This window comes from Anomaloglossus baeobatrachus, chromosome 4 (assembly GCF_048569485.1).
Source record: "Anomaloglossus baeobatrachus isolate aAnoBae1 chromosome 4, aAnoBae1.hap1, whole genome shotgun sequence".
NCBI lineage: Eukaryota > Metazoa > Chordata > Amphibia > Anura > Aromobatidae > Anomaloglossus > Anomaloglossus baeobatrachus.
This window is the reverse complement of record NC_134356.1, coordinates 64,018,327-64,039,841: the sequence shown is the minus strand read 5'-3', so window position 1 is coordinate 64,039,841 and position 21,515 is coordinate 64,018,327.

The following is a 21,515-nucleotide window of genomic DNA, read 5'->3' as shown; positions in this document are numbered from 1 at the left end:
TTGAGTTTAGTTTCCTCCAAAGAATATTTATTGGGTTCAGGTCTGGAGAATGGCTAGGCCACTCCAGGACCTTGACATTTTTCTTATGGAGCCACTCCTTAGTTGCCCTGGCTGTGCGTTTTGGGTCATTGTCATGCTGGAAGACCCAGCCATGACCCATCTTCAATGCCGTTACTGAGGGAAGGAAATTGTTGTCCACGAACTCACAATACATGGCTGCATCCATGCTCTCTTCATTATGGTGCAGTTGGCCAATCCCCTTTGCAGAAAACCATCCCACAAAGTATGATGTTTCCACCCCCATGCTGCATGGTTGGGACAGTGTTCTAGAGGTTGTACTCATCCTTCTTCTTCCTCCAAACACAGTGAGTGGAGTTGAAACCAAACGTTCTATTTTGGTCTCATCTGACCACATGACCTTCTCCCATGCTTCTTCTAGATCATCCAGATGGTCACTGGCAAACTTCAAAGGGGCCTTGACATGTGTTGGGCATGAGCAGGGGGACATTGCGTGCCTTGTAAGATTTGAATCCATGATGGAGTAGTGTGTTACTAACTGTAATCTTTGAGACTGTGGTCCCAGCTCTATTCAGGTCATTGACCAGGTCCACCCATGTAGATACTTGCTGATTTCTGACCTTTCTCAGAATCATCCTTACCCCATGAGGCAAGATCTTGTATGGAGCCCCTGGATCACTTCTTCCCCCTCTAACTCATTTCTGCAAAATGGAACACACAGACATCTTTCTCTCATCATTTTTCTCTGAGCCCCCCTCCTCACAATCCCCCACCTCTGCGCAAGCCACATAGGGCTATAACCAGAGCCCTAATCAGTAATAATACCTCCTCTGTGCCCTGTATAATAATAACAACGTTCTTTAGTGCCCACAAAATAACAGTTCCCACTCTGTGCCCCTACATACTAATAATGTTCACTCCATACTTCATCATTGTAATAATGTCCCCTGTGTCTCCTTTAAAAATAATCCTCCTTGACCCCTTATAATAATAATGACCTCGCACCTCCTTATAATAATAACCCCCCATTCATATTAACAATAATGCTTATTGATGACCTCGTATCATTATAATAAGAACACCCCCTATTGTGCTTACAATCATGATCCTCAGGGCCTTATTATTTTAATAATGCAATGTAGCAGGGGTGTATACAGAAATCAAGCCCATACATGCAGTCACAGAACTCCCGAGGGATATGTATTATGGCACTTACAAATATTTTGCCACTTAGTGTTCTTACACTTTATGATACGCCTTTCATGGCATATGAAATATGAATACTCCATAGAGTATGAATAAACTAAAGAAATGCTCACACAAAGTCTGATAACCCACCACACAAAATACAGGTCCCCACATTCGTCTACCTACACAGAATGATAGCGCCACAAATTTTGTTCCCCCATACAGTCAGAAGGTCACCACTGCCTGCACACACAGTATGGGTATGGTAGCCCCCATAGACACCACATAATACGATGGTCACCACAGCCTCCCCACAATACAGGGTGATGGTCACCGCAGCCTCCCCACCGTACAGTATGATGGTCACCACAGCCTCTCCACCATACAGTATGATGGTCACCACAGCCTCCTCACCATATAGTATGATGGTCACCACAGCCTCCTCACCATACAGGGTGTCCCTCATACATAGTGAAAATACGGCTGTCTGCATGACCCCCCCCCCTCTAGGGTATAATAACACAGTTGTATGTTTTAATGGTTAGGTGTCGACTCGAAAGTTTTGTACCGTCTGAGCTGAAGCTCAAGCTACATCTCTAATTATATTTCTATACTTATCTAGTAGCACGCCTGAATGCTTAGTTTGTGTAAAATATTGCAGGTTGGCATGAGCCTTGAAAAGTAACTACTTTGGTGTTGATGTAATAGTCATACCAATGATGCCGTGTATTAAAACGTGTAAATAGTGTGTGAATTGGCATATGCAACCTTAGCAAAGTGTAATACATGCAGCAGAGAGGGTCGTTAGTAGGTGCCCGATTAGTTGCCAACCTTTAATTATCAGTGAACACCACCTTCTTTAACTTATTTTTTCACCTTTTCCTACAAAGGTATAACGCTTTCAGACTAAAATGGAAGCAATTCAGACTTGGTTTTACATTTTCAATACAAAGCGTAATTTATGAATTTCAATGCTTAGTATCTGGATTTTTTTATAGGTCTACCGAGGACATGTATGTAATAGATGTGATTTCTAGAATAGACAGTGTTATTGATAGGAGTTACGCATGTTCGTGAGCGGACCTGGACTTACCCTGATGTGAGAGGGCCTTAAATAAGCACCTACTGGTATATACCAGTGCCCCAGATGCTGAGGATGAGCTTAGCTGCTGTTGAAGGCAGATGTTACTCCCAGGGCAATGTCCAGGACTGTGGCAACTGACACTCAGTGCAGGGACAGACTAAGGCTGCTTTCACACATCCGGTTTGAGCCGTGCGGCTCAATTCGGCTGTGAAACCTATGCAACGGATGCGGTGAAAACACCGCATCCTTTGCATAAGTTTTTTACATGCGGCCCGTCCGTTTTTTGCCACTTGCGGCATGCAACTAAGCATGCGAAGTGGCTAAAAGTGCATGCGGCGGCCGGATGCGGTGTTTGCCGCATCGTGCCGCATCCGGCATCCATAGGGATGCATTGGGAAAAGCGCCGCATCGGCCGGATGCGGCACGATGCGGGTTTTTTTTGCCGCACAAAAAAACGTGCCAGGCAACGTTCTATCCGGCCGCCGCATCGGCTAAATCTGCCGCATGCGGCAAAAACCAGACCGAACGCAAGGCCATGCGGCACAATGCGGCACTAATTAAAGTCTATGCAGGAAAAACGCAACCGGCAGCAAAAAAAAACAGTTGCGTTTTTCCTGCAAAGTGCCGGATTGTGCCGCATAGGAAAAACCGGATGTGTTAAAGCAGCCTTAGGTTGAGACAGATACAATCTCTAATGCAGGCAGGCATAGACCGGACGGCTGGTACAGACAGAACGGCAGATAAAAGCATGTACGGATGGCATGGTAGAAACTGAGAGTTATGGAAAGGCAGGCACAAGAAAAGGTAGTAGGCACAGGTACGGGTACCTTACCTGAGTTCATTGAGGACCCCTAAGGACAGGTTACCTGCGGTCACAGGTGGAGGACCAATGGAACCCCCAGCTGTGGCCACAGCTAACTTGAGTGACGTCATCGCTCATCGCTGCTCAGTCTCTTCCTGAATTTACAGCGTTCGGTTATGTATCATGATCGCATGCTGTGATTCAAATGTAGCAGAGTTAGAATCGTCGTGGAACCTCATGTGGAATACGTTGGACCTGCAGGGGTGTTATGGGGGTTAATAAAGTGGCGAAAACAGTGTTTTTTGTCATTTATTTCAAATAAAGGACTTTTTCTGTGTTTGTGTTTATTTCTTTTTACTTACAGATTAGTAATGGGGGGGTCTTATAGACACCTGCCATTACTAATCTAGGGCTTAGTGTCATCTGTGAGCTGACATTAATTTGTTATTACCCCAATTGCCACCGCACCAGGGCAATCGGGAAAAGATGGGTAAAATGCTGAGGTTGTCACATCTTATGGCTGCGACAAATCTGGGCAGCTGTAGGCTGATATTTTTAGGTTAGGGGGCCCAATAAGCATGGGCCTCCACAGCTTGAGAATACCAGCCCCCAGCTGTCTGGCTTCATCTTGGCTGGGTATCAAAATTGGGTGGGGACCGCATGCCGTTTTTTTAATTATTTATTTAAATAATTAAAAAAAAAAAAAGCTATATATGGTTCCTCCTATTTTAGTACACAGTCAAGATAAACGCACAGGTGGGGCCTGCGGCCTGTAGCCGTGGCTTTACCTGTGCTGGATATTAATCATAGTATGGGGGGACACTACACCAATTTTTTTTAAAATGTATTTATTTTCTGATTTTTACCGGGTCTGTGACTGGAAGCATCAGACACGCTGTCACTCAGCGTGGGGGCACGTCTGTCTGCAACCAAACTTAGAAAAAATAACCTCAGCACCAAATGAGACAAGTGAAATGCATGAATGCTGGAAAAAGTGAATTTTTTTATTATTATTCCAATTTGGCACTACAGAAAAGATCTAACGTTTCGACCTATTCAAGGTTTTTGTCAAGGCTGTGGAAATGTCCAATAGCGTTCAGGAGTAGCGCTGAGATCTACCACATGTATGGAGCGCTAGGTGCCACAGCCTGGCTCCCTCCACACAGATATCCTTGACAAAGACCTTGAATAGGTCGAAATGTTGGATCTTTTCTGTGGTGTGAATTGGAATAATAATAAAAGATTTCACTTTTTGCAGCATTCATGCATTTTGCTTGGCTCATTTGGTGTCAAGGTTATTTTTTGTGACATTGATGTTCTTTCCTCGACCACATCTCTTGCAGTGTGTCGGCTTCTCTTGGTATTTTGCAACCAATCACAGATGCCGATGGGCGGGGGAAGCAGTGAATATTCATGAGCCTAATGAGTGAACCAGGAAGAAGTATGAGAGGCCGTGTGAGTGTACAGCTGCGCTGGTAAATTGGTAAGTATGAAACGCTTGTTCCTTCCTACCCCTCTGTGCTTGATTCTGGTTCCCAAAGATTATACAGGAACTGGAACCCGGACAGATACCAGAGATCAACCCCGCTCTGACCCCGAGTCAGCAGGGGATTGATTTGCAAGTCCTCCCATCACTAATGAGAAATACATGGATAAAAAACAAAAAGTATAAACACGCTACAGTTTATTTGAAAGAAGTTTGCGACAAATAAACTGCAGACAAAAAAAACTGCAACGTGCGCACAGAAAATCTGGATTCTCATATACTTTGCTGGGAAGTCAAAAGTGGGAACTTTCTGACAACAAAACTGCACCAAAAAACGCGTCAAAACATGGCAAAAAAAGCCAGCGAGCGTATGAAGCCTTAATCCTTGGGATAACCCAAGCGAGAGCCTCCCACCGAGGTTCAACATTAGAAATGCCATTTTGGCCAGGTCCGAAGAAAACTGTTAGGCCAACATTTCAAAGTGCAGCTTGCATTGATTGATAAATCCTCGGCACTGCTTAGGCTGCTTTCACACTACTTTTTTTAACATGCGTCATGAACTTTTTTTTAACGCAAAAACGGATCCAGTGCAAATGCGTTTTCATTTCAATGCATTTGCAATGGACTCGTGTCAACATGCGTTCACATGCGTTTGCGTGCGTTATAGTAAGGATCCAGTGACTTGCAGTTTTTTAACTTTTTTCAAAAACGCTACTTGTAGCATTTTTGAGCTGCGTCCAAATACTGTTTTTCACTGGATCCTGACTATACTGCACGCAAACGCATGTGAACGCTGGCATGCTGATAGACAGGATCCTGCTTGCTCTACTGAGCATGCCCAGAAACCAGCTTGGCGTGATCAGTCTCTCTCTCCCCCTCCCTCTCTCTCCTCTCTCTCAGGTAAATATCAGGTAACCAAGCAAAGCGCTTTGCTTAGTTACCCGATGTTTACCTTTGTTACGTGTGCAGGGAGCAGGCAGCCCGGCTCCTAGCAGCTACGGACGCTCGTAACCAAGGTAAATATTGGGTATCCAAGCAAAGCACTTTGCTTAGTTACCCGATGTTTACCTTGGTTACCAGCGTCTGCAGCTCTCAGATGTCGGCTCCCAGTCTATCACGTTCACTTCCCCTCACTCCCGATCACATGACTTCAATGTCCGCCCATAAACTTCAAGTGGCAGGATCCTGCAAAATAACACATGCTTTTGCATGCGTTTTTCTTTGTAAAAACAGGATCCACGTTTACAGTAAAAAAACGTTCATGACGCATGTTAATAAAACGTAGTGTGAAAGCAGCCTTAGGGTAACAATTGAAACGAGGTGGAGCAGACAGGCGGGCACGTATGCTGGTGGTGCTGAAGCTGCAGGATGGACAAATGCATTTGCAGATTGCAGAAACGACAGAATGTGATCTTGCTGTTCCCACATGTGCGACATCGCTCAGTATAGCGCTGAAAGTGAAACGGTGTTGGAGTCAGCGGAGTCTATGGCCTAAAACAAACTGTAGCGGATGAGGCGGTGAGTGAGAGTGGACACATTGGACCACAAAGGGAATACAAGCTTACATTTACATGGGAAGGGATTAAATACCTGCCTACCAGTATACACCAGAGCTCCAGATGGATAAGAGGAGCTTGGCAGTCAGCAAACACTAGGTGTCATTCCCAGTGGACTGTGGCAGGAACGGACTCAGGTACGGACAGGTACAGTCTCTAGTACACTCAAGGTTACACGAGACAGCTGGTACAGACAGGACAGCAAATGAAGGCAGGTATGGATGGCATGGCAGATACTGACAGGTATGGGAAAGCAGACACAGGAAAAGGTAGTGGGCACAGGTATGGGTAGCAGCTAGTGGGTACAGTATAAATGGGACCTGAGAACAAGCTAGCAAGCAAGACTAAATGAACAAGTTGCTCAGGCACCTCCCTTAGTAGGAGGATGAATTAAGCATCAGGAAATAGTGCACTGGCCCTTCAAGAGCAGGGAAGGCGCGAGCACCCTAAAAGTACTCCTGGGGGACTTGTGCAGCGTGTACAGGCCACGGAAGCAGGAGGCAGGAGGAGACCATATGGAGGACCGCAGTGAGGCGGGAGAGGTCACAGTCCGGCCATGGCAGTCAGTATGTTGGCGTCCCTGCAGCAAAGGAGAAGTACGATAGCTCAGGGATGCCGACATTACAATAGGATCATGGTAAATGACAGTGCAGGGTTAGCAGTTTTTTCCAGACCCTTAATATGAGAGGCAGGGGCCTTAGTCTAGATTTTGTTTTGTGCTGTTGAGCTTTAAAGGGAACTGGTCAGCGGATCCATGCTGCCCAAACCATGAGCAGCACGAATCAGAGCCTGGTTGCACAATAACAGTCAGGTATATTATTCTACAGAACATAGAAAATGTACTTTTCTGCCATATCTAAATTTTCAGCAGTACCATAAAGCTATCATTTACTGTAGTAAAATTGAAGTGGCTCTTGTCATTCTGGCTCAGTCTACACTGCAAAGCTGAAGAAGTTCCCAGAACTGCAATAGGTGATTGATAGGTCTCTCTCCATGCAGACAGAGTCAAATTAATCACTTGCAGCCACTTTCTGAAGCGCAATGGTTCCTGGCTATACAACCGTAGACTCCCATTCTGACTGATACGGGAACATTCAAAACAGGATGTTGCCTGCGAGATAAGGTTTTTGTATCCTTTTAGACTTTTCTCAAGTGTATTAACTGAATAATGTTTGACTTTCTACCAACTTGGCCAATTTCCTAAGTTTGTTGACTGTTGGCTTTTACATGACCTTATATATTAGCTTTCCATTTGGATTCCAAGCCTCAGAGGGGCTCAAAGACATAAAGAATGAACATTTCTGCCTAAAAGATAGATAAAAAATCTTCGAAAATAGCAGAATGTACCGAACATTAGTGAAGACAGTACCTGTAATAGTTAATACATACATATTTATGAACGATATTCTGCAGTGTGCTGCTTTGATCTCAAAATGCATCTAAGAAAGCATTCATCTTACAAGTAAAATTACAGTAAACTGAAAATCATTAAGGATAACACCACGTTGTCATCTTCACACATGCACAGCACATCCTCTCCTACGCACTGACATTACTAATGCATTTACATCTAAACCCATCGTCACGTCCACGCGTGGTTCTCCCTCTACTTAAGCTAAAATGCACTTATTATAATGTTTTTCCTTTTTACCTCTCTCGTTTTCTTACGTTGACCCAGGTGACCCTTGTTCTTTCTCCGATCATCAACATTATATGTTTCTGTTGCTACAATCTTTGTCCATTAGCGAAACAGCAACATAGTAATATGAGAATGGAGCAGTTGAAATGTCAGCAAAAGCCAAGAGCTTAGGAAAAGTAAACTTTTACACTTACTCTCCTCTTGTATAAAGACAAAGGCCCTGAATCATCAAGACTGGTGTTCTTCGTGGCGGTCTTGAAGAGGAGACTTCCTGGAGTCTGACCCGCCTGGTCCATGCTGAAGCACATGCCTTTTATTGAATCTGGCTAGAGTTGAGCGAGTATCTAACTATTCATACTCGCTATACTCATAACGAGTCCTGTCTACTACTCGCGTATTCGTTCAATGCAAGTCAATGGGGAAAACTCGCAATGTAACGAGTAACCTGAATTCTGCACTATTTGCTACTCTCACGAATAGTAAGGCATTAGGGTTACTCATTACATTGCGAGTATTCCCCATTGACTTGCATTGCACACGCTATGCAGAACAAATACGCGAGTATTAGACTGCACTCGTTATGAGTATAGCGAGTACAAATAGTTAGGTACTTGCTCAACTCTAAATCTGGCGCATCTGAAAAGTGGTGTGTGCCTCCATATGCACCTGAGTAAGAATTGTGTCATAAGTAGAGATGGTTGAGAAGTAAAATGCTCGGATGCTCGGTTTATGTAATAAGATGTTCAGTGCCCTTCCGCCCCCAAATATGTATTGTGAATCGGTTTCTCAATATATACTGTATTTCGGATGTGCTTGGTTTTACTGTATTTTATTTTGTACGTGTTCTCCTGTGTAGTATGGCCGGCTGCCACTAGGTGTCACTGGGTCCCTGGTCCCCTAGGTTGAGGGAATGTAGAGGGAGTGGCAAGGCGGCAGGGGTTACGTGGGGAAGCATGGTCCCCAGCACAGGAGGAGATATAGGGCAGAGGTTTCCGGGTACAGGCTGCTAGGGAGACAAAGAGCCAGTGAGTAGTGACAAGAAATAGGACCTGCAGGGTCGGATGAAGCAGATTGGACTGGGTGGTGTGGAGGTGACTGAGGACAGAAAAGTAAAGAAAGAGGGGAGGAAGATAGAGGGGAGGGTGAGCTATTCTGCAGTGAGGTGTAATTCCAGTCAGGAGTAAAGGGGGAGAGCATCCCTTTCCTGGGCCGGTAGCAGTAAATACTTGTGGGAACACTAGCACAGTGGAAGCAGTAGCAGAAGAAGCATCCTCCCAGTGCCTAAGAGCCGAGCCGTAAGACCAGCCATCATGCTGAAGAATTGGGTCAGAGAGGAGAGGATAAATCACCTCTTGGTTGCCGTAGCTGCAGAGCCGGGTTCGGTACAGAAAAGAATGTATGTAGATGATGATGATGACAAATCTGCCTTAAAGAAATGGAAATTAACTGTGATTTGACTGTTCAGTAAAATGGTAGTCTCATTCCTGACATTGCAGTGCGCAGGGCCGATTGAAGTGAACAGGACCCTGTGAAGCCGGCTGAAGACTCAGAAAGGTACCACCTCCACATTCCCTTCCTACACGACTCTGCCCCCCGTGTCTGTACTGTGCCAGGTTGGGTTGAGGACTGCAACTCTTGCCCACGACTGCCCCTCCCTGGCACTTTACACATATACAGAGCATTTCCAGGGTCCAACTACACCTGAAAACGTTGCTTTTGTGAGTGAGTGAGAGCCATTTAGAGACTTTGAATAGCTCTCCCTGGGGTACCTGTGCACATCATGCAGTGACGTTAGCCTGTGCATTGTGGCCATTGTTTTATGGATGAAACATCTGAGCACTGCGAGTACCCGAGCATCCCAATGCTCAATCGAGTAACGAGCAGTGACGAGGACGTTTGTTCATCACTAGTCATAAGGAATGCCACTGCTTGTCATGAATTTGTTCAGTAGGGGTGTTATGCCCCATTCCTGCCCCAGTTTTCACCATCCTGAGATGGGCAAAAATGGCATGAGAACACAACATTTTTGCAACTCAAAAGCTTTTTACTCCTAAATTTTGCCGTAAAAGGCTTTGATAAATTGGGCCCAAAGTGAATAGTTATGTAGAATCTATTGCATGACAACCACTATGCTTGTCCTCTGCTAGGGCACATGGATGTCCAATGAGAATGATAGAGGAGACCCTTCCTTCTGCCCACCTTCGGACCAAACAAATGCTCAACAGGAAGTTAGCGCAGCTGCTGCACTCATTTCCTGTTGATTAACCTGTTTGGTAATAAGGCGGGCAGAAGGAAGCTGATTGGACTCAGGGCTCGCTTATGAAGTTACCACCCCAAATGAGCCTGATACCGCAATCTCGGACACTGCTGGAAGGGCGCCAGTGTAGGTGGTGAGTATAGTCTTTATTATTTTACCTGGGGGAAACATGGAATAAGAAGTGGTTGTCCTAGTAGTGGACAAACCCTTTCATTTTCTCCTGGATGCTGCAATACAAGATACCTTCATAACGCTATTAACCTACAGATTAACATTATATCTACAGCTTAATAGCGTTATCAAACTGGCAGGTTCCCTTTAAATCTTCCAGAACACTAAATTAATCAATTGATTGAATGATTAAATCTGGACCGTTGTGTATGAATTGGATTGGATAATGGGGAATTAAGGTTATAATTCGATCATTTTTGGTCTCCAGTCTGCATACGAGGGACATGTCTTATCTCGGTCAGCTACACTAGGCAGTCGCAAAGACTATAAATGGAGTGATAGTGTAGTTGCTCAAACTCCACGTACGTGATTTTTTTCCGTGACTCATAAAGTGAAATAAAATGGACACTTCCATAATTTATTTTATGGACACAGGGTCTAAAACAAAAATTACAGATACGTGAACATCACCATAGACTAGAATGAGCCTGTTTTCTGGGTAGAACTCATACATGAAGTCAAGTAAGGCTAGTTTCACATATCCGACTTTTAGCCGGTTTGACGGATTTGGCGCATGCCAATACAGTGTATACAGTACAATGGCAGTGCGGCAACTTCCACGTCACATGCTCCTTAAAGCCAGATGTGTGAAACTAGCCTAAAGCGGGCTTTACACGCTACAATTTTGCTATAGCGATCTTGTTGGGGTTACGGAATTTGTGACGCACATCCGGCCGCTGTAGCGATCTCTTAGTGTGTGACTCCAAGGAGAGATTTTGGATCGTTGCAAAAACGTCCAAAATCGCTCCTCGTTGACATGGGGGTCCGCTCCCAATTATCGATACTATCGCTTTGCCGTTGTTGTTCCTCGTTCCTGCGGCAGTGCACATCACTGTGTGTGACCCCCGTAGGACCGAGGAACATCTCTTTACCTGCCGCCGGCCACAATGAGGAAGGAAGGAGGTGGGCGGGATGTTCGTCCCGCTCATCTCCGCCCCTCCGCTTTCATTGGGCGGCCACTTAGTGACGTCGCTGTGACGCCGAACAGACCGCCCCCTTAGAAAGGAGGCGGTACGCCGGTCACAGCGACGTCGCTCTGCAGGTAAGTGTGTGTGACGCGGGTGCGCGATTTTGTGCGCGACGGGCAGGATATGCCCGTTTAGCACAAACAATGGGGGCGGGTCGCATGCTATCGATATCGGTAATGATATCGTAGCATGTAAAGCCACCCTTAAGGGTTGGCATTTCCAAGACAGAGAATGGTGGGGTGGATTCAGGGCTCTCATTGCATGTGGCATTATATAAGTATTCAGTTCTTACAAAACTATTATATTTTTTACCATTTTTATCTTATTAAATGATTTTAATGCAACAGTTTTGTACTGAGTAAAATATATTAAAAATAGTTCATGGGGATGAAATTACTTTAATGAAACAATGTAATCTTTTATATTTGCATTAGTCACTGTGCATACCGTGGAACGTCTTATATATAAAATAATATCCGAGAGACAATAGACATTTTATCATAACTAATCATAAAGTGAATCTTGAATAAAAGATGTATTTAGCCAATTTGTTATACAACAGTTAATTGAATTGGCAAAGTGAATTTAAAGAGATCAATGCAAAAGCAATCTGCATCCATTTCAAACAGATTGGAGGAAATATGTCTTCAGTTCCACTCCACTGCAGCGAGTTGCTATATATTATCTTATATTATTAGATTTTGAAGATATATATCAAGTAACATTCTACCTGCAAATGTTAAGTATAGAGCAAACCCCACAGATTAAATGTCTTAATAAAATAAAAATGATATGTAACAAATGAAGAAAGGGATGATGGAGAATAACATGGGGCCCCAAGAAGACAGTGTCCTAGGCCCCTTACTGCTAATATATATATATATATATATATATATATATATATATATATATATATATACAGTGCCTACAAGTAGTATTCAACCCCCTGCAGATTTAGCAGGTTTGATAAGATGCAAATAAGTTAGAGCCTGCAAACTTCAAACAAGAGCAGGATTTATTAACAGATGCATAAATCTTACAAACCAACAAGTTATGTTGCTCAGTTAAATTTTAATAAATTTTCAACATAAAAGTGTGGGTCAATTATTATTCAACCCCTAGGTTTAATATTTTGTGGAATAACCCTTGTTTGCAATTACAGCTAATAATCATCTTTTATAAGACCTGATCAGGCCGGCACAGGTCTCTGGAGTTATCTTGGCCCACTCCTCCATGCAGATCTTCTCCAAGTTATCTAGGTTCTTTGGGTGTCTCATGTGGACTTTAATCTTGAGCTCCTTCCACAAGTTTTCAATTGGGTTAAGGTCAGGGGACTGACTAGGCCACTGCAACACCTTAATTTTTTCCCTCTTGAACCAGGCCTTGGTTTTCTTGGCTGTGTGCTTTGGGTCATTGTTTTGTTGGAAGATGAAATGACGACCCATCTTAAGATCCTTGATGGAGGAGCGCAGGTTCTTGGCCAAAATCTCCAGGTAGGCCGTGCTATCCATCTTCCCATGGATGCGGACCAGATGGCCAGGCCCCTTGGCTGAGAAACAGCCCCACAGCATGATGCTGCCATCACCATGCTTGACTGTAGGGATGGTATTCTAAGGGTCGTATGCAGTGCCATCTAGTCTCCAAACGTCACGTGTGTGGTTGGCACCAAAGATCTCGATCTTGGTCTCATCAGACCAGAGAACCTTGAACCAGTCTGTCTCAGAGTCCTCCAAGTGATCATGAGCAAACTATAGACGAGCCTTGACATGACGCTTTGAAAGTAAAGGTACCTTACGGGCTCGTCTGGAACGGAGACCATTGCGGTGGAGTACGTTACTTATGGTATTGACTGAAACCAATGTCCCCACTGCCATGAGATCTTCCCGGAGCTTCTTCCTTGTTGTCCTTGGGTTAGCCTTGACTCTTCGGACAAGCCTGGCCTCGGCACGGGTGGAAACTTTCAAAGGCTGTCAAGGCCGTGGAAGGCTAACAGTAGTTCCATAAGCCTTCCACTTCCGGATGATGCTTCCAACAGTGGAGACAGGTAGGCCCAACTCCTTGGAAAGGGTTTTGAACCCCTTGCCAGCCTTGTGACCCTCCACGATCTTGTCTCTGATGGCCTTGGAATGCTCCTTTGTCTTTCCCATGTTGACCAAGTATGAGTGCTGTTCACAAGTCTGGGGAGGGTCTTAATTAGTCAGAAAAGGCTGGAAAAAGAGATAATTAATCCAAACATGTGAAGCTCATTGCTCTTTGTGCCTGAAATACTTCTTAATACTTTAGGGGAACCAAACAGAATTCTTGTGGTTTGAGGGGTTGAATAATAAATGACCCTCTGAATAAACTTTTCACAATTTAAAAAAAAAATAAAAAAAGAAATAACATTCTTTTTTGCTGCAGTGCATTTCACACTTCCAGGCTGATCTACAGTCCAAATGTCACAATGCCGAATGTGTTAATTAAGTTAATTAAGTTAATTCCGAATGTGTAAACCAGCTAAATCTGCAGGGGGTTGAATACTACTTGTAGGCACTGTATATATAAAGTGTATACATTCAGTGGCTTAAAGCATGGCCAGCTGATATAATATAACTATGGAAGGGCATTGAGTTTTACGGGACAAGCTAACACTTAGGAAGATAAGGGCATTTAAAGGGCCCTGTCACCAGGTTTTTTTTTCATGTAAAGTATGGCATACTGGAATGCTGTAAAAAAAAAAAATCAACAGTCCCTTCTGAAGATCCCAAAAAAGAGCTTTTCTTCTACCCACAGATGGTGTGATCTGGTCAGATTGGTCACTCTTCCTACAATGGCCATCTTCCAGTTTGCTTCATGTAGATGCAGTCTGTAGAGTGCATGCGTCAAGATAGGCCAAAGAGTGCTGATGATCCGTAAGTAAACTTGATACAAGCGCACTACAGTGCTTTGCTCTGCACTCGCAAGGGTAAAGAGAAGTACGCCTGTGCAGAACTATCTATCATCTATATCTCTATCATCTATCTATCTATCATCTATCTATCTATCTATCTATCTATCTATCTATCTATCTATATTTATTATCTCTATAGCATTCATTGCTGTCCAAAAATGCATCAAAAACACACCAAAAAGTCAACAAAAAACACATGAAAAGTGTGCATATTGTACTCTGCATTTTTCTTGCCAGGAGATGTAGAATTGGTGCGGAAATTTTTGCATCCAAATACTCAACATTTGCACATACCGTTACATAAAATCATTATAAATAAATACTTAGTACGTGAGTTTTATGTGAAAAGGATAATGGGACACTTTTTCAAGGCAGTGTATTCACACACACACACATATATATATACAGCTCTGGCAAAAATTAAGAGACCACTGAGCAGGAGGAATCATCTCTTTTTCCAGGATAGCCTTGTATACGGCTTCATTCATACATCCTTCGCAAAGTTTAATCTGCCCAATTGGACCATAGAGGACTGGAGTAAGGTAATCTTCTCTGATGAGTCTAATTTTCAGCTTTGCCCAACACCGGGTCGTCTAATGGTTAGACGGAGACCTGGAGAGGCGTACAAGCCACAATGTCTTGCACCCACTGTGAAGTTTGGTGGAGGATCGGTGATGATCTGGGGATGCTTCAGCAAGGCTGGAATCGGGCAGATTAAACTTTGCAAAGGATGTATGAATCAAGCCACATACAAGGTTATCTTGGAAAAGCAAATGCTTCCTTCTGCTCAGGCAATGTTCCCCAACTCTGAGGACTAGTTTTCCAGCAGGACAATGCGCCATGCCACACAGCTAGGTCACTCAATGTGTGGATGAAGGACCACCACATCAAAACCCTGTCATGGCCAGCCCAATCTCCAGACCTGAACCCCATTGAAAGCCTCTGGAATGTTATCAAGAGCAAGTTGGATAGTCACAAGCCATCAAACAAAGAAGAACAGCTTACATTTTTGCACCAGGAGTGGCATACGGACACCCAAAAGCAGCGTGAAAGACTGGATGGAAAGCAGCCAAGACGCACGAAAGCCGGGATTAAAAATCATGGTTATTCCACAAAATATTGATTTCTGAATTTTTCCTGAGGTAAAACATTATTAGTATTGTTGTTTCTAAATGATTATGAACCTGTTCTCTTTGTATTATTTGAGGTGTGAAAGCACTGTGCATGGTTTTGTTATTTTGACCAATTCTCATTTTCAAAAAATAAATACAAAATTTATTGCTTGGAAATTCAGAGACGTGTTGTCAGTAGTTTATAGAATAAAAGAACAATTTACATTTTACCCAAAAATATACCTATAAAAAGAAAAATCAGAAAAACTGTCAATTTTGCAGTGTGGTCTTAATTTTTGTCAGAGCTGTAGATAAATGGACACACACATATACAGTATATACTGTATGTCTTAGATCTTTGAGTTCAGCTCGTGAAAAATGGTAACAGAGGGAAAAGGGTTACATTTATATTTCTGTTCAATAGATATCTATTAGTGATGAGCGAGTACTAAAAAGCTCGGGTGCTCGAAGCTCGGGCCGAGCCTCCCAAGATACTCGTGTACTCGGCCCGAGCAACGAGCCCAATGTTATCCTATGGGAGACCCGAGTATTTTTGTGAAATGACCTCCCGGCAGCATGGAGAAACCCTAAAAATGGCACAAAAGTCTCAGAAGAGTGCTCAAATGACATGGCAACAGCATGGGGAAGACCCCTTGAAGCATTTATCACTCAAAAGTCACAGCTGTGAACAATTTTGTCCGCGTTTTACGCCATTTTTACGGACTCACCAGAAAACCTTCCAAAATGACCCCAAAATGATTTTTCATGGCGGAAATGTTAAGGGCACATACCCAATAGTGAGATAGATCTGGTGTATGTTACTTTTTGAGATTAATACATGAAAGATTTTAAGTGAAAACATTGTGTGGCACTCCGATGTCCCTGAGAAGAGACGTACATGAAGGCCTCTTGAGTCTAATGTGCCCATTTTGAGGAAGTGAGTCTTTGTAGTATTTTCCTTTGCCAGGGCAGTCCAAAATTGTGAGGTTCACCAATGCCCCTGCATACAGACGTGCATGAGGGCCTCAAAACATTAAGTGTCCATTGTCAGGAAGTGGGTGTATTATAGTATAGCCCTTAGGCAGGGCAGCCAAAAATTGGGAGGCTCCACATTGTCCCTGGATAGAGACGTGCATGATGGCCTTTAAACCTGAAGTGCCCATTGTAAGGAAGTGGGTCTATTTCAGTATAGCCCTTTGCCAGGGCAGCCAAAAATTGGGAGGCTCCACGTTGTCCCTGGGTAGAGACGTGCATGATGGCCTCAAAACATTAAGTGTCCATTTTAAGGAAGTGGGTGTATTTCAGTATAGCCCTTAGGCAGGGCAGCCAAAAATTGGGAGGCTCCACATTGTCCCTGGATAGAGCCGTGCATTATGGCCTGTAAACCTGAAGTGCCCATTGTAAGGAAGTGGGTCTATTTCAGTATAGCCCTTTGCCAGGGCAGCCAAAAATTGGGAGGCTCCACATTGTCCCTGGGTAGAGACGTGCATGAGGGCCTCAAAACATTAAGTGTCCATTTTAAGGAAGTGGGTCTATTTCAGTATAGCCCTTTGCCAGGGCAGCCAAAAATTGGGAGGCTCCCCATTGTCCCTGGATAGAGCCGTGCATTATGGCCTGTAAACCTGAAGTGCCCATTGTAAGGAAGTGGGTCTATTTCAGTATAGCCCTTTGCCAGGGCAGCCAAAAATTGGGAGGCTCCACATTGTCCCTGGGTAGAGACGTGCATGAGGGCCTCAAAACATTAAGTGTCCATTTTAAGGAAGTGGGTGTATTTCAGTATAGCCCTTAGGCAGGGCAGCCAAAAATTGGGAGGCTCCACATTGTCCCTGGGTAGAGACGTGCATGAGGGCCTCAAAACATTAAGTGTCCATTTTAAGGAAGTGGGTGTATTTCAGTATAGCCCTTAGGCAGGGCAGCCAAAAATTGGGAGGCTCCACATTGTCCCTGGGTAGAGACGTGCATGATGGCCTCAAAACATTAAGTGTCCATTTTAAGGAAGTGGGTGTATTTCAGTATAGCCCTTAGGCAGGGCAGCCAAAAATTGGGAGGCTCCACATTGTCCCTGGGTAGAGACGTGCATGAGGGCCTCAAAACATTAAGTGTCCATTTTAAGGAAGTGGGTGTATTTCAGTATAGCCCTTAGGCAGGGCAGCCAAAAATTGGGAGGCTCCACATTGTCCCTGGGTAGAGACGTGCATGATGGCCTCAAAACATTAAGTGTCCATTTTAAGGAAGTGGGTGTATTTCAGTATAGCCCTTAGGCATGGCAGCCAAAAATTGGGAGGCTCCACATTGTCCCTGGGTAGAGACGTGCATGAGGGCCTCAAAACATTAAGTGTCCATTTTAAGGAAGTGGGTGTATTTCAGTATAGCCCTTAGGCAGGGCAGCCAAAAATTGGGAGGCTCCACATTGTCCCTGGGTAGAGACGTGCATGATGGCCTCAAAACATTAAGTGTCCATTTTAAGGAAGTGGGTGTATTTCAGTATAGCCCTTAGGCAGGGCAGCCAAAAATTGGGAGGCTCCACATTGTCCCTGGGTAGAGACGTGCATGAGGGCCTCAAAACATTAAGTGTCCATTTTAAGGAAGTGGGTGTATTTCAGTATAGCCCTTAGGCAGGGCAGCCAAAAATTGGGAGGCTCCACATTGTCCCTGGGTAGAGACGTGCATGAGGGCCTCAAAACATTGTTCCCATTGCAAAGGAGCGGGTCTCCTGTCGTTGTAATGTCCATTCTGCAAAGAATGGGCGAAAAAATTTACCACTGGGGGTATACCTGAAACAAAGACCTAACTATTGTAACGGTCATCATGATGGCGCATGAGGAGAAGGAGGAGCAGTCCAGCGATTATCCAAAGTCGAGAAGTGTACCCATGGGTGAGTGGAGGTACATGGCAAACTTTAAATTCCGCTCTCATTTGCTGGTGGTGTGGTGAAGTCTGGCCCAATCCAACCCTTGTTCATCTTTATCAGAGTCAGCCTGTCAGCATTTTCAGTTGACAGGCGGGTGCGTTTATCTGTAATGATTCCACCTGCGGCACTAAAAACACGCTCTGACAAAACGCTAGCAGCAGGGCAGGCCAGGACTTCCAAGGCGTAGAGAGCCAATTCATGCCACGTGTCCAGCTTGGATACCCAATAATTGTAAGGCACAGAGGAATGTCGGAGTACAGTTGTTCGATCTGCAAGGTACTCCTTCAGCATCTGGGCAAACTTAGGATTTCTTGTGGCACTACCCCGCACCTCAGGGGCTGTGGTACGTGAGGGGCTGAGAAAACTGTCCCACATCTTAAAGACTGTTCCCCTACCTCTGGCGGATTGGACTTGTGCCTCTCTCGGCTGTACGCCTCGGTTGTCCACTGATTCCTGACCTATGCCGCTAGCGTTTTGTGAGGGGAATGCTTTGCCTACTTCCGTGAGTATGGCCTTCCGAAACTGCTGCATTTTGGTTGACCTCTCCTCCACGGGAATAAGAGACAAAAAGTTCTCCTTGTAGCGTGGGTCTAACAGTGTTACCAACCAGTAATGATTGTCGGCCAAGATGTTCTTAACGCGAGGGTCACGAGACAGGCAGCTTACCATAAAGTCAGCCATGTGCGCCAGACTCTTAACAGCCAGGACTTCAGTAGCCTGACCAACAAGATGACTGAACATGCTGTCCTCCTCCTCCTCCTCCTCCTCCTCCTCCTCATCTACCCTGTCCTCTGGCCAGCCACGCTGAATCGAGGATATGACTGGTGTGCATGTCATATCCTCAATTTGGCCGGAGAGTTGCTCCATGTCTTCATCCTCCTCCTCGTCATAGTCCTCCACTGCACGTTGTGATGAGACGAGGCTGGGCTGTGTGTTATCACCCACACCCACTACTGTTTCTTGCTGCAACTCATCGCGCTCCGCCTGCAATGCATCATGTTTGTTTTTCAGCAGAGACCGTTTTAGAAGGCAGAGTAGCGGTATGGTGACGCTAATAATGGCGTCATCACCACTCACCATCTTGGTGGAGTCCTCAAAGTTTTGGAGGATGGTACATAGGTCTGACATCCATCTCCACTCCTCAGGTGTTATGTGTGGAGTTTGACCCATTTCCCGACGGCTTAGGTGATGCAGGTACTCAACAACTGCCCTCTTCTGCTCACATATCCTGACCAACATGTGCAGAGTTGAATTCCAACGCGTGGGGACATCACACACCAGTCTGTGAGCCGGAAGATGCAAACGGCGCTGAAAGCCGGCAAGGCCGGCTGAAGCAGTAGGTGACTTTCGAAAATGTGCAGACAGGCGGCGAACTTTTACCAGCAGATCAGACAGCTCTGGGTATGACTTTATAAACCGCTGAACCACGAGGTTGAGCACATGGGCCACGCATGGAACATGTGTCAGCTGGCCTCGCCTCAAAGCCGCCACCAGGTTCCGGCCATTGTCACAAACGACCTTTCCTGGCTTTAGGTTCAGAGGTGTGAGCCAGTGATCTGCCTGCTGTTTCAGAGCTGTCCACAGCTCTTCTGCATTGTGGGGTTTGTCACCTATGCAGATTAGCTTCAGCACAGCCTGTTGCCGCTTCGCCGAGGCAGTGCTGCAGTGCTTCCAGCTTGTGACTGGTGTGGAGGGCACAGTGGATGAGGATGCGCAGGAGGAGGAGGAGGCTGAAGAGCATGACATTCCGGAGCTGTAGAGTGTGGGTGAAACACTGACTGAGGTAGGGCCTGCAAACCTTGGTGTGGGAAGGACGTGTTCCGTCCCTCGCTCAGACTGGGTCCCAGCTTCCACAATATTAACCCAGTGTGCCGTCAACGAGATGTAGCGGCCTTGCCCACAAGCACTTGTCCACGTGTCTGTGGTTAGGTGGACCTTGGGTGAAACAGCGTTGTTCAGGGCACGTGTGATGTTTTGTGACACGTGGTTATGCAACGCGGGGACGGCACACCGGGAGAAATAGTGGCGGCTGGGGACCGAGTAACGTGGGACAGCTGCCGCCATCAGGTCACGGAATGCTTCTGTCTCCACCAGCCTAAAAGGCAACATTTCCAGCGCAAGCAGTCGCGAAATGTTAGCATTTAGAACTGTGGCATGTGGGGTGTTGGCAGTGTATTTGCGCCTGCGTTCAAAGGTTTGCTGAATGGATAACTGAACGCTGCGCTGGGACAAGGACGTGCTTGATGATGGTGTTCTTTCTGCGTAGGCAACTGCAGGTGCAGGACTGGAGGAGGCTTGTTCGCAGGCAGCATGGACAGAGGATTGGCTCGCATGCACAACCAGCGAAGACGTAGCAGTGACATCAGCAAGCACTGCACCTCGACTCTGTTGTACTTCCCACAAAGTCGGGTGCTTGGCTGACATGTGCCTGATCATGCTGGTGGTGGTCAGGCTGCTAGTTTTGGTACCCCTGCTGATGCTGGCACGGCAGGTGTTGCAAATGGCCTTTTTTGAATCATCTGGATCCAACTTAAAAAACTGCCAGACTCGTGAAGACCTAACATTTGTACAGGCACCTTGTGTCGTCGTGTTGTTCCGGGGAACGGTTGCCTGACTTCTGCCTGGGGCCACCACCCTGCTTCTTACTGCCTGTTGTGATGCTACGCCTCCCTCCCCCTGTGCACTGCTGTCCTCGCTCTGCATATCCTCCTGCCAGGTTGGGTCAGTTACTGGATCATCCACCACGTCGTCTTCCTCTTCCGCACCCTGCTCCTCCTCCTGACTTGCTGACAATTGTGTCTCATCATCGTCCACCACTTGTTGAGACACGTTGCCAACTTCGTGAGAACGTGGCTGCTCAAATATTTGGCCATCTGTACAGACGATCTCCTCATGACCCACTTCAATATGAGCTGGCGAGAGGCCAGAATGTGTGAATGGAAACGTGAACAGCTCTTCCGAGTGTCCAAGTGTGGGATCATTAATGTCCGAGGAGGACGTGTACTCAGCCTGGTGGTAGGAAGGAGGATCAGGTTCAGAAATGTGCGGTGCAGTATCACGGCTACTGACACTTGACCGTGTGGAAGACAGAGTGTTTGTGGTGGTGCCAATCTGACTGGAAGCATTATCCGCTATCCAACTAACAACCTGTTGACACTGGTCTTGGTTCAAGAGCGGTGTACTGCTGCGGTCCCCAAGAATTTGGGACAGGACGTGCGAGCGACTAGATGTGGCCCTTTGTTGTGGCGAAATTAGAGCTTGCCCACGACCTCGGCCTCTGCCTGCACCACCATCACGTCCACTTCCTTGTTCCTTGCCAATGCCCTTGCGCATT